Source organism: Hemiscyllium ocellatum, unplaced genomic scaffold, assembly GCF_020745735.1.
Source record: "Hemiscyllium ocellatum isolate sHemOce1 unplaced genomic scaffold, sHemOce1.pat.X.cur. scaffold_261_pat_ctg1, whole genome shotgun sequence".
Classification (NCBI taxonomy): Eukaryota; Metazoa; Chordata; class Chondrichthyes; order Orectolobiformes; family Hemiscylliidae; genus Hemiscyllium; species Hemiscyllium ocellatum.
The window spans coordinates 272,718-283,792 of NW_026868149.1; the positions used below are offsets into that span (position 1 = coordinate 272,718).

At 43.5% G+C, this 11,075-nt stretch overlaps 1 non-coding gene across 1 annotated transcript; it reads right to left on the minus strand.

Moving 5' to 3' along the window:
• Window positions 1-6,088: 6,088 nt before the first annotated feature.
• trnav-cac (transfer RNA valine (anticodon CAC)) lies at window positions 6,089-6,161 on the minus strand. The gene has a single exon. It is a non-coding gene; the product is annotated as a tRNA-Val (tRNA).
• Window positions 6,162-11,075: the final 4,914 nt, after the last annotated feature.

Consider the following 11,075-nt stretch of genomic DNA (forward strand, 5'->3'; position numbering starts at 1 on the left):
GAGAGAGAGAGAGAGAGAGAGATGAAGTGAGAGTGGAGGGGAGAAAGAGGAGAGAGGGGAGAGAAGAGTGAGGGAAGAGAGAGGGGGAAAGAGAAGAGAGGGAGAAGCGGGGAGGATGAGAAGAGAGGGAAGAAGGAGGGGGAGAAGAGAGAGCAGAAGAATGAGAGTGTGAGAGGAAAACGAGGGGAGAGAGAAGAGAAGAGAGAGAGAGAGAGAGAGAGAGAGAGAGAGACGAGAGAGAGAAAAGGCAACAAGGGAACAAGTGACCCCCAGTCCACATGCTGTCACAGACAGACAGAGACAGTCACAGATCAATACTTCCCCGGTCAGCCCGCATGGCGTGAGGGTAATGGCTGACTGAGCTAGGTTCAAATACTTCCAAAGTCTATCACCCAATTCCCATCTCCTCCCCAACCAGTTCATCCTGTCAGCTCCCAACTTCCTCTAACTGGAACACACCTCCTCCAGGTATGGGATACACCAACAATCACCTAAGACTTTGGTACAGATCGTCAGGGAGGATATGATGGAGAAATTGTATACAGTGATTGGTAATGACTGAGGATGCAACACTCAAAACGTCAATTATTTCCAGTTTGTGATGAATCAATTGATATTGTCAGATTTTGATTAAATGTTTCTTTGGCGTTTCCTGTCTGTGAATCTTCTTCACATATTCAAAGAAGTTTAATAAAGGCAATGCTGGTCCATGTGAGAAATCAGACAGACAAATAATTCCCTTAGTTTGATACTTTTGTGTATATATCCTTCCTTGAAGTCCTCAGAGAAAGAAGCTTACAAGATCCATCACTATTAGGGCAGAGAGAAAAGAATAATCAAAATAAAGTAAGAAATTGTCTCTAAACATGAACATTATTTCTCTCTCCCAAAAGGTGCCAGTCCTATTGGGTTCCTCCTGCACCCTCTCTATATATTTCGGAAACTCACATTATCGCTCCTCGAAGTCGAGGGTGATCAGTAGTATACTCACAACAGAGATCATCATACATTGCGAAGGATTGGAGGCTCCAGAGAGGGGATAGGCTCATTCATTTACAAGAAAGTTTCAGGAGTGACTTATGATGCAATGGAGCAACTGGAGTTGAAGCAAGATGTGACAAAGCTTATTGGCTTATTATTGTTATAGGTAAGGAAGATGAAAACAAGATGTTCACATTAGCTGGGGGAAATGGACAACGAGATACAAAAATTAAGATTGTGGATAGATTGACAGGGAGGATTTGATGAAGCGGTTTACATAGAAGGGATTCAATATCCATGTTTCTTAATGGATTGCATTTGGACTGAACAGCCTGAAGTTCTGTATTTAATTTTCAGATTCTGTCAAGCCGTGTGCTTGAATTATCCCAGTACCAGAGTCATAGTGATGTAGCTCAGGCAGTCATTTTGAACGGTCTGGGTATCTTCTAATTTCCAGTCCCTTTCCCTCTGGGTGTTTGCAGACCCTTAGCTCTCTGACACTTTTGGTAATGAAAGCAGGAAAATTGGTGACAGACTCTGAAAACAGTGAAAGCTCCAGTTATTCCACCGCCTTCAGATCCCCGCTAAACTTCCTGCTTTAGGGAAATCGGCACGCCTGGTTAGTGACAGGCTGTATGACTCCAATGGTCAGCAGCGGGCTGAAAGATAAAGTTTGGAAGTTTGAACATCCAGGTATGGAGCTTTGGTTGTTCCAGATCAGACTAAGGGAATACTACCCTAGCTCCATTAAACCGGAAAATTCATGGCAAGATGGAATTGCAGCCCAAAACATTGTTGATTCTGTGTTCCCTGGCTCCACATGGAGTAAAATAGGGACAAACATTGTTCTTTCCAGACCCCTGCTGTCACTGAAAGTGGCCACTGCAGCTCCCTGCATAGCCCTGGGGACACAGCTTACAGAAACTAACCCCCCCCACCCCGCCCCCTCAAGAATGGTGCTTCCCGTGTGAAAATCTTCACATTTAATACGGTAACGGTTGCAAGCTAACCCCGTCTCCTAGATTACAAACTGCAGGATTTTGTGATGAGAACAGTGTTATGAAGTTGAAGACGTGCCCTCCACCTTTAAATGAAGTGAATGCTGTTGGGAACTGAGCGCTAACTAATACCTGTGATGACCAGCTCGCAGTCTCAGCGTGGACTAGAAAATTGGAAAGATGTAACGGTTGGCTGTGAAACAAGTCAGTTTTGTTTGCTAATTAAGAAAGAATTCCAATTTTACCAATCAATTTAAATTGTGCCTCAGAATACTAAAATCCAATCGCTCTTGAATTTAGTGTCTAGAAGTTTACTGCAGTACCGGGTCCTTCCACAATGTTACTCCCACTGACCATTCCCATGAAACATGCCCAGGTTCTCAGTTGAGGAATTTGCTGGGAACCTTTGCTGCTTGGCTTTGAACCAGGCCACTGCCCAAGGAAAGCAAATGTGGTTCTGTTTTTAGTGGAAGGATCAGAGTCCAGGAACTCCACTGTGACCAGAATGGCCATCAGTGCTGTACCACATCTGTCCATATTCAAAACCAGTTTGGCGACCACTGTGACAATGTTTCGCACAGAAATGAAATGGGATTGTATTCCGTTTCATCACGCAAACATGTATGAGCGAGCAAATTCAAAGCCAGGTTTGCTGACGTGAACAGCAAATTTTAAAACTCTGCTCATGTCAGTCTGAAAGGCTGCACCATGGGAATAAGGCTATTCTTGCCCGATTTTGAAGTGAGGAGTTTTCGTGTATGAGGTGACTCTAACAGTCACTACACTACAGGCAACATCCCCGCGAGCAACTGGTGTTCAGAGTGGGCCAGCACTAAACTTTACAGCCGTTCAACGCTTCATCTTTCTGTTTCCAGGAGCTGGTTATTCTCCAGCGTAACTGGCATCATTAAAAAAAAATAAGAAAATCACGGGAAATTGCTCACAAAATATAGACAAAGATGGTGTCAGGGGTGCACAGTTTGGAATGTCGGGCGAGCCTGAACATGCTGGGACGTCTTACCCTTCATCGTGGGCATGGCCTGAAGGAAAGGTTTGTCAACAGAAAAAATTGAGTTATTGATCTCTGCAATATGGGGCGAGTTAAAAACTGGAGAGCATAGGTTTAAGGTGAGACGGGTAAAATATAAAACGGAATGAGGCACATTTCCCACACAGAAGGTTGTGCGTGTATGGAATCAGCTTCCAGAGGAAGTGGAGGAGGCTCGTACACTCAGAAGATTTCAAAGGCAACCGGCTGAGCTTCTGGATAGGAAGGGTTTAGTGAGATAGGGGCCAGATGCTGGAAATGGGGAGTTTGTTTAAAATGCATTTTAAGAGACATTGAAGCATGAATGCTGTTTGGGGACAGTGCGAGGGCAATCAGCCATAAACAGCTCCCAGATCCTTCAGCGGAATTCCAAACTGCACTCCCAAAATGTATTGGAAACTTGGTGCACCGCCACCTCCCGGAAAGCTCCGAAATGAGGGAAAGAAAGAACTGAACATGAATGGACCATGAAAAGTTAAGAGATTCCAAACACAGTCTCGTTTAGATTAATTTGCCCATCCGATCAACAATGCGGCAGTGCCTGCTTCCTCCATCTCCAGGGCAGAAGGGAAGGAAATAAAAGAAATTTAAGACCATATGACATCACATTATAGTGGAATTATTTTCCCAGTTGCCGGAACACCAAATAATGAGAAGTAAAGTCACTGCAGGATTTTGTTTCACAACAGCGATGCAATACCAATCTCCGTTCTGTTTCAGTGAAAACAGTGAATAACACAACTTGGCCGAAACATGATGCAGCAGTAGAACCGCTTGAGGACGGGGACATTTCATGTGGGACGCAAACGTGATCATAACAGCATAAACACTGACAGGATAGAGAGTGTGCACTCTCCCAAATCAGAGGTACATTTCCAAAAGCAAAACCACATGGTTGTGTTGGAATTTAAACACAGCAGCATTTAACAGGCTGCAGTAAAACAAGCAGCACACCCACAAAGGGCAGCGGTTGGATCTGAACTCGAGCCACCTGAGAGTTTGTAGTGAGAAAGCAGTTCCTTCGGTCACTTGGCCACGAAACCAGCCACAGCTGCAGTGTATTGTCTTACACCTTCCATGGTGCTCCTGTGAAACATTAGAAGCAAAGTCACAGGGAAACAGTTCTGTGATCCCTCTCCTGCTGGCACAGCTGCAGGGATATGCCCAACTACAATATCAATCTCGCAACAAACATTCAATCCAGCCAAAAATCATTTGATAGCTGGAATCAAGCTTCTGAGATTTGCTAAAGCCACAAATGTAATGTCTGTATGAGAGACTGTATATTCGGATATGATTGGGCAAAGTAACCATGAGCTGCATGATATTGCTGGTATTTGGATTGTTGCTTTGGTAAATGATTTCGTCCTCTGCTCGAAACAGAACAACTTTCAGTTTTTGAGGATATTAACAGAAGTCAAAAGGTGATTGCCCCACCCCACCCCAGAAGATGTCAAAGAGGTGCTAACTGCCCTTGAGTGCTCTTTGTTCTCGATGTGAAGAGCTCTCTGCCAGAGTCACCTTCATGTCTCTGGTTGCTGAGTGAAACACAAAGAAGGAGCCCCTCAATCCAGACAAAAATCAATGGTAAGCTGAGTCTACCTACTCAGACTCTTTTCAGCTACAAATGTTTCTGTGAGTGCGTGAGAGTATATGTTCGGTTACGATTTGGTCAAATCACCATGAGCTGCTTGACATTACTTCAATTTCGATTCTTGCTTTGCTCAATGATTGCTCGAAACAGGACAACTTTCACGTTTACACGGAACATGAAACACACCGGACTACAGGGAAAATGCACAAAGCTGAGCAGGCCGTGTTCCACATTATACCGTGCAGCATAGTTTCAGTCACTGTGTCTGTTTTGCAGCATAAGGGTCCCAAAGAATGATCTCCACCCTAAAAGCGGAGGTAGCATTACAATCCGAGAACGACAGATCACATTGTGAGGATGCTCTGACCTCGGGGCCAGTTCGAGATGCCACTTTCCTTGCCTTTTACCTTAACCGTGCAATTGGCTGCAAGGATGTTCACACCTGGACATGAGCCACATCGATACCGACTGAGTTGGAAACCTGTGTGGGAATCGACGAGAAGCGACTCAATAAATCTTGCTAAATTCCATGGTGCTTATTAGAAATGCAGTTTCTGTTCACCTCAATTTAAAAGGCAGTTTCTGAACATAGTAACTGAAGTCAAAAGGTAATTATCTCACCCCACCCTCACTCCGGGAGAAGTGCTAACTGCCCTTGAGTGCTTTTTGTTCTCGATGTGAAGAGCTCTCACGCCTGAGTCACCTTCACGTCTCTTGGTGCTGAGTGACTCACAAAGAAGGAGTTTCACCAGAGCTGCAACTGCCTCACTTTCCCAGTCGCTCTCCCCGTTTACAGTTTCCTGCTCGTCAGTGATTTCATGAAAACCAAAAGGATGCGATGTCATTCTGCAGCCTCTCTGTCAATTCCTCCGTTTCAGTTCCAACATGGCTTAGATCTAAGAGCGCACCTTAATACTAGCGGTGCTATGAAAGCACAGGTCCAAGAGGTTCCTCTGGGAGTGCAATTTCTTTCATTGCTGTTGCTGATTGAATGAGTCACTAACGTGCGAACTGATCCAAACCATGATTCAGCACCTCTGCTGCCAATTCTCGCACGTTGAATAACGACAGAGAGTTTCCAAATGAGGCCTTGCAGAGACGACTTTGGTTTACATTTGACAGACAGACTAGTTCAGGAATCAGTGGTGCGCTGATCAGTAGCACCAGCTTCTTCCCTGTCTTTGAACCGGTCCGCCTGCGCAAGGAATGCAAATGCGGGACAGTTTTTCGTGGAAGGGATCAGAACGCGGTAACTACACTCTCAAACAGAATGACTTATGATCAGAACCAGGTTTTACAATGGTTCTGATCAGAACAAGCCTTTACAATGCTTTGCTCACTAATTAAATGGAAGTGCATCACATTTCACAAAGAGAGCAGATTTGTTCGAGCATTTTCGCAGATGGGAGAGCAAGCAAGAAAGCTCCGTTCTTGTCCGTGTAAAAGGCTGCAATTGAAGAACAAAGCAGTTTCTGCCCAGCTTCGAACTGGGGACCTTTCGCGTGTGAGGCGAACGTGATGACCACTACACTACAGAAACGAGCTTCAGCCGAGCGCGTTGCGGCTCTGTGGCATCCAGCACTGAAAGTGAAGCCATTCTACGTTTCACCTTTCTTTTTCCAATAGCTCGTTGTTATCCAGGGAAATTGACATCTTGAAAAAGTCAAAAAATATAGACTGAAATTAGTGACAAAATATAGACAAGGATGTCGTCAATGTTTGGACTGGAGTGTGAAGTGGAATAAGCTGGACAACTTTCCCGGCAGCATAACGGCTGCGACATGGTTTTATGGAAGGGTTGTAAACTGAGTATTTACGTGTTTTACACAAGCTAGGGTGAGTTGGAAACTCGAGAGCATAGGTTTAAGGTGAGTGGTCTGAAATTGACAAAGGACCCCGACGCACATTTTCCACTCACAAGGTTGTGGGTGTATGGAATGAGCTACCAGAGGGAGTGGAGGAGGCTATTGCACTCAGAAAATTGCAATGGTAATCGGATGAGTTTCTGGATAGGATGGGTTTAGAGGGATTGAGGAGAAATGCTGTGGAACGGGACTTGTTTAATTTTGGTGATGTGGTGAGCATGGATGAGATACACCGAAGTCTCTGTTTCCACGCGGTGTACCCTAATAACCTTGCGTTGCTTACACCGGTTTTAAAGGATTACTTTTTAGCGGAGCTTGCCGTCGCAGTCTGTAGCACAATCATTTAGTCTGTTCGACTGCTCACGGAAAGGTAGTATTGTGAAACACTGCATAAACGAACGACTTCCTTACTTTTGCTCCGACTGACCATGCTTCGTGAAACTTTCCCAGATCCTCAGTTGAGGATTTTTGCTGCTGCAAGTTACCTCAGAACCCCTGTTAACTCGTAATGTATTGACCGAATCGCAAACAGAAAGCATTTAACACGGAACACAAACAAAACTGGCATACCTAATGCATGTTCAGACACAGCGAAGCATGAATGCTAAATGTGAGACAGTCCGAGGGCATGAGGCATAAAGTAATCTCACAACTAACAACAGGGCAATTCCAAACTACTCTTTCAAACATACTGCAGCCTTAGTGCACCACCACTTCCCAGACAATGCTGAAAAGAGAGAAAGAAAGAATATAATAAGTATGGGCCATAAAAAAAGTGAATTTCACCAATCACAGTCTCGATTAGATTACCTTTCCCTTCCGGTGTCTCCAGGACGGAAATGCAGGAAATGGGAGAAATTCAATAACATATGCATTGGAAAGATTTTCCCATTCGCCAGAAAGCCAAATAACGATGAATCGACTCACCGCCGGACTTTGTTTCACAACAGCGATGAAATAACAGTCTCCATTCGGTTCCAGTAAAACCTCAACTTGCCTGGAACATAAACCAATCGCTGAGCTGCTTGCGATTTTCTGCAGTGGAGGCGAATAACATCATGGCAGCTGAGAGACCTGACAATACTCGGCACCTGTCCACAGTTAATTCTCCGAGACATCAATGCAGCGGGGATCGAAGCAGCATTCGAGTTGATCAGCTGAAATGGCAGTGGTGGGATTCGAACACACGCCCCTTTCAGGACTGGAACCTGGATTCAGCGCCTTAGACCGCTCGGCCACACCACCAGACAGCCTGAGCGTCCATTTTCTTGCATTTCGAATTGTGCTCCTGCATAACCACACATGCAAAGTCACATGAAAAGGGTTCCATGGTCCCTGTCCGACTCGCACAGCAGCTGGTATGTGCCCGGCTACAATGTCTATTTCGCAGCAGATAATGAAAGCCCATCAATCCAGACAAAAATCAATGGTAAGCTGTGTCTATCTTCTCAGACTCTTTTCAACCAGAAATGTATCTTTGACTGCGTGAGAATATATGTTCGGTAATGATTTGGTCAAATCACCATGAGCTGCTTGACATTACTTCAATTTCGATTCTTGCTTTGCTGAATGATTTCACCGATTGCTCGAAACAGGACAACGTTCACGTTTACACGGAACACGAAACACACCGGACTACAGGGAAAATGCACAAAGCTGAGCAGGCCGTGTTCCACATCATACCGTGCAGCATAGTTTCAGTAACTGTTTCTATTCGAGATGCCACTTTCCTTGCCTTTTACCTTAACCGTGCAATTTACTGCAGAGATGTTCACACCTGGACTTGAGCCACATGGATATCAACTGAGTTGGAAACCTGTGTGGGAATCGACAAGAAGCGACTCAATAAATTTTGCTAAACTCCATGGTGCTTTTTAGAAATGCAGTTTGTGTCCAAGTAAATCGAAAAGGCAGTTTCTGAACATAGTGACAGAAGTTACTGCTCACCCCACCCCCACTCCGGAAGTGGTGCTAACTGCACTTGGTTGCTTTTTGTTCTCGATGTGAAGATCTCTCACGAATGAGTTACCTGCATATCTCTTGTTGCTGAGAGACTCACAAAGAAAGAATTTCACCAGAGCTGCAACTGCCTCACTTTCCCACTCGCTCTCCCCGTTTACATTTTCCTTCTCGTCAGTGATTTAAAGAAAACCAAAAGGATGCGATGTTATTCTTGCCAATGCAAGCAGATTGCCAAATCTTAGTTTTAAAATCTTGCTGCAACTGTTCTGATCTTAATGAAGGCACACATGGGATTCAGTGCAGTAATGATCCCCTAAACTGGAGAAGGAAATCCTTGCCTTCAAGAATACGTCCGGAATGTTCACTGATTCATCCCAGTGATGGCAGGACTGTCCTCTGGAAGCATATGAGTAAAATCATTCAATGTTCCATGGAGTTTCGAATGAGTGGTGAAGGGAAAGTCTCCATTCACAAATTAATCATTCAGTAGAATTCAATACAGGGACCCATGAAATGATGAACACATTGAAAAAGAACATGGACGTACGATACACAATAGCTAAGACAATTACTATGTGAAAAAACTTTGATTTCAGATCCACGGTGGCCTTTGGTGATGACATTTACTGTCCAGAACCAGTCTGCACTGGAATGACTGGAGACACACTATGAAGTATTTGAACTTGAGTCGCCTTTAGAAATAGCTGAGGCTCACTCAGGGCACGGGGAGTTAGAGATGTTGGCCTTACAAAACTTTCAAACATTTCATGGAAGAATAAAGGGAGTGATAGATAATTTTCGATCCTACGGAGATGATGTTCATGAACTGGATAGATAATAATTTACCTGAGTGGAGTTTATACATAGTGACGTCATATTTAAAAAGCAAAGAGTTCATAGTGTGACTGTAAAATCTTCAGGTCACCCTCAGTGGGAGCATTGTGTGTAATCCTTGTCCTCATGCTCCACCAACAACATGTGAAGAGGTTAGAAAGGACACCGACGCTGTTTCCTGGATAGCAAGATATTAGAAAGCCAAGTGACGTTGTTTACTGAGACATAAAAATATCAGAAAGGATGCAAACGGGATGATGGAAAGAATGAGGGAGTTTATTCACGAGATCTGGAAATGCTGGAGCAGAAACACCCAAGTTTGAAGTCAACAAATGAGATTTTCACATAACGTGAGGTTTGAATGACTAAATCAGGGAAATCCCCTCTTTCGAGTGAATCAATAACTTTAGTTAGAGCTTCAAAACCATTAGTGAATGATTAAGAAAAGTTTGAATGAGAGTTTCTTCCAATCAATACAGTTAGTTAAATCGTGAACGACTTCCCAGAAATAAAACGTAGAAGCTGATTTCACAGTGTTTTAAAAGATACACGAACAAACATACAAGGAGGGAATTTACCATTGAGAGGAAGTCAGTGTGGTTGCGTAAGAATTTCGAATTTGGTTGACTTCAGCCACAAAGACATTTCATGAACACGTAGAACTGATTAAGATTGAGTAAAAAACGTTCATGGATTGGTAAGGTGTGGCGTGTTATTCATGGTGAAACTCTGTAAATGGAGCTGATGTCCTAAAATAACTGCAGACAGAAGTTATATCCTAATCAGTCGGAATTGAATCGTCACTTGGAGACGCAACACCTACTTTAAAGATTCGACCACATTCACATGATGTTATGTATATTTCGTACATTCTTTACTCCACCCAAGAAATGCACCAAGAAGATCTGTTATTTTGTATTGTTAACCCTCTGTACTTCTCTGCAGCATGCCATTGAAGATAAAATATGCTCAGGCCAAAATTCAATTCAATACAATATTCAAACGGTCCTATGTGATTTTTCCTTTTTGATTATTGCAATAACCTTTGCGACTTTGCAACAAAATGCATAACATAAAACCAGTTCAACATTTATTTTCGCGAAATTAAAGCAATGCACATGGGAAACGTTATCCACCTGCTGAACAATCACCTTTGGCTCTCTCTCCACACATGTCTCTTCACGTTTTAACTACTTGCAGTATGTTTGTTGATCAAGGAGTTATTATCCAATAAAGGTCATTTCTCAATCCACAAACACGGGTATTTTCCCATAAACTTGGCTTTGCTCAATATCACCTTCTATCCGTACCCCTCAAGACAATGAATAATTGAAGCTGCTCCATGTGAGGCTCAAACTTAAAACTTCAGCGCAGCACAGCCCACTATACTGGCACAGAGATACCATGCACTGTCACCTGCATCACAGGAGCAACACATTAATGCTTATCTCCAAGTTCCTGGTTGTACCTTAACGTTTGGGAAACCGAAGTTCTCTGATTCCATGGCTAGTAACGGGGACTTAACGATCATCTTCACCAGTGGTTCTGACTCCGAGTGAGGAAAATGGTGAGCTACTCATTGCAAAGATGGGTAGATTTTTGAAATATATAATTGCAACATTTGCCTTCACTAACCAATGAACATTTTATTTTGTTTTTCATCTGTAGAAATCTTAAAATCTTCATCTTTAACAGACTCAATGACAGATCTCCATTGTGTCTCTGGTATCAAATTCCAAAGTGTAAACCCCCTCTGAATTCTTCCACCACAGTCCGCTTTTTGGTAGTGTTCC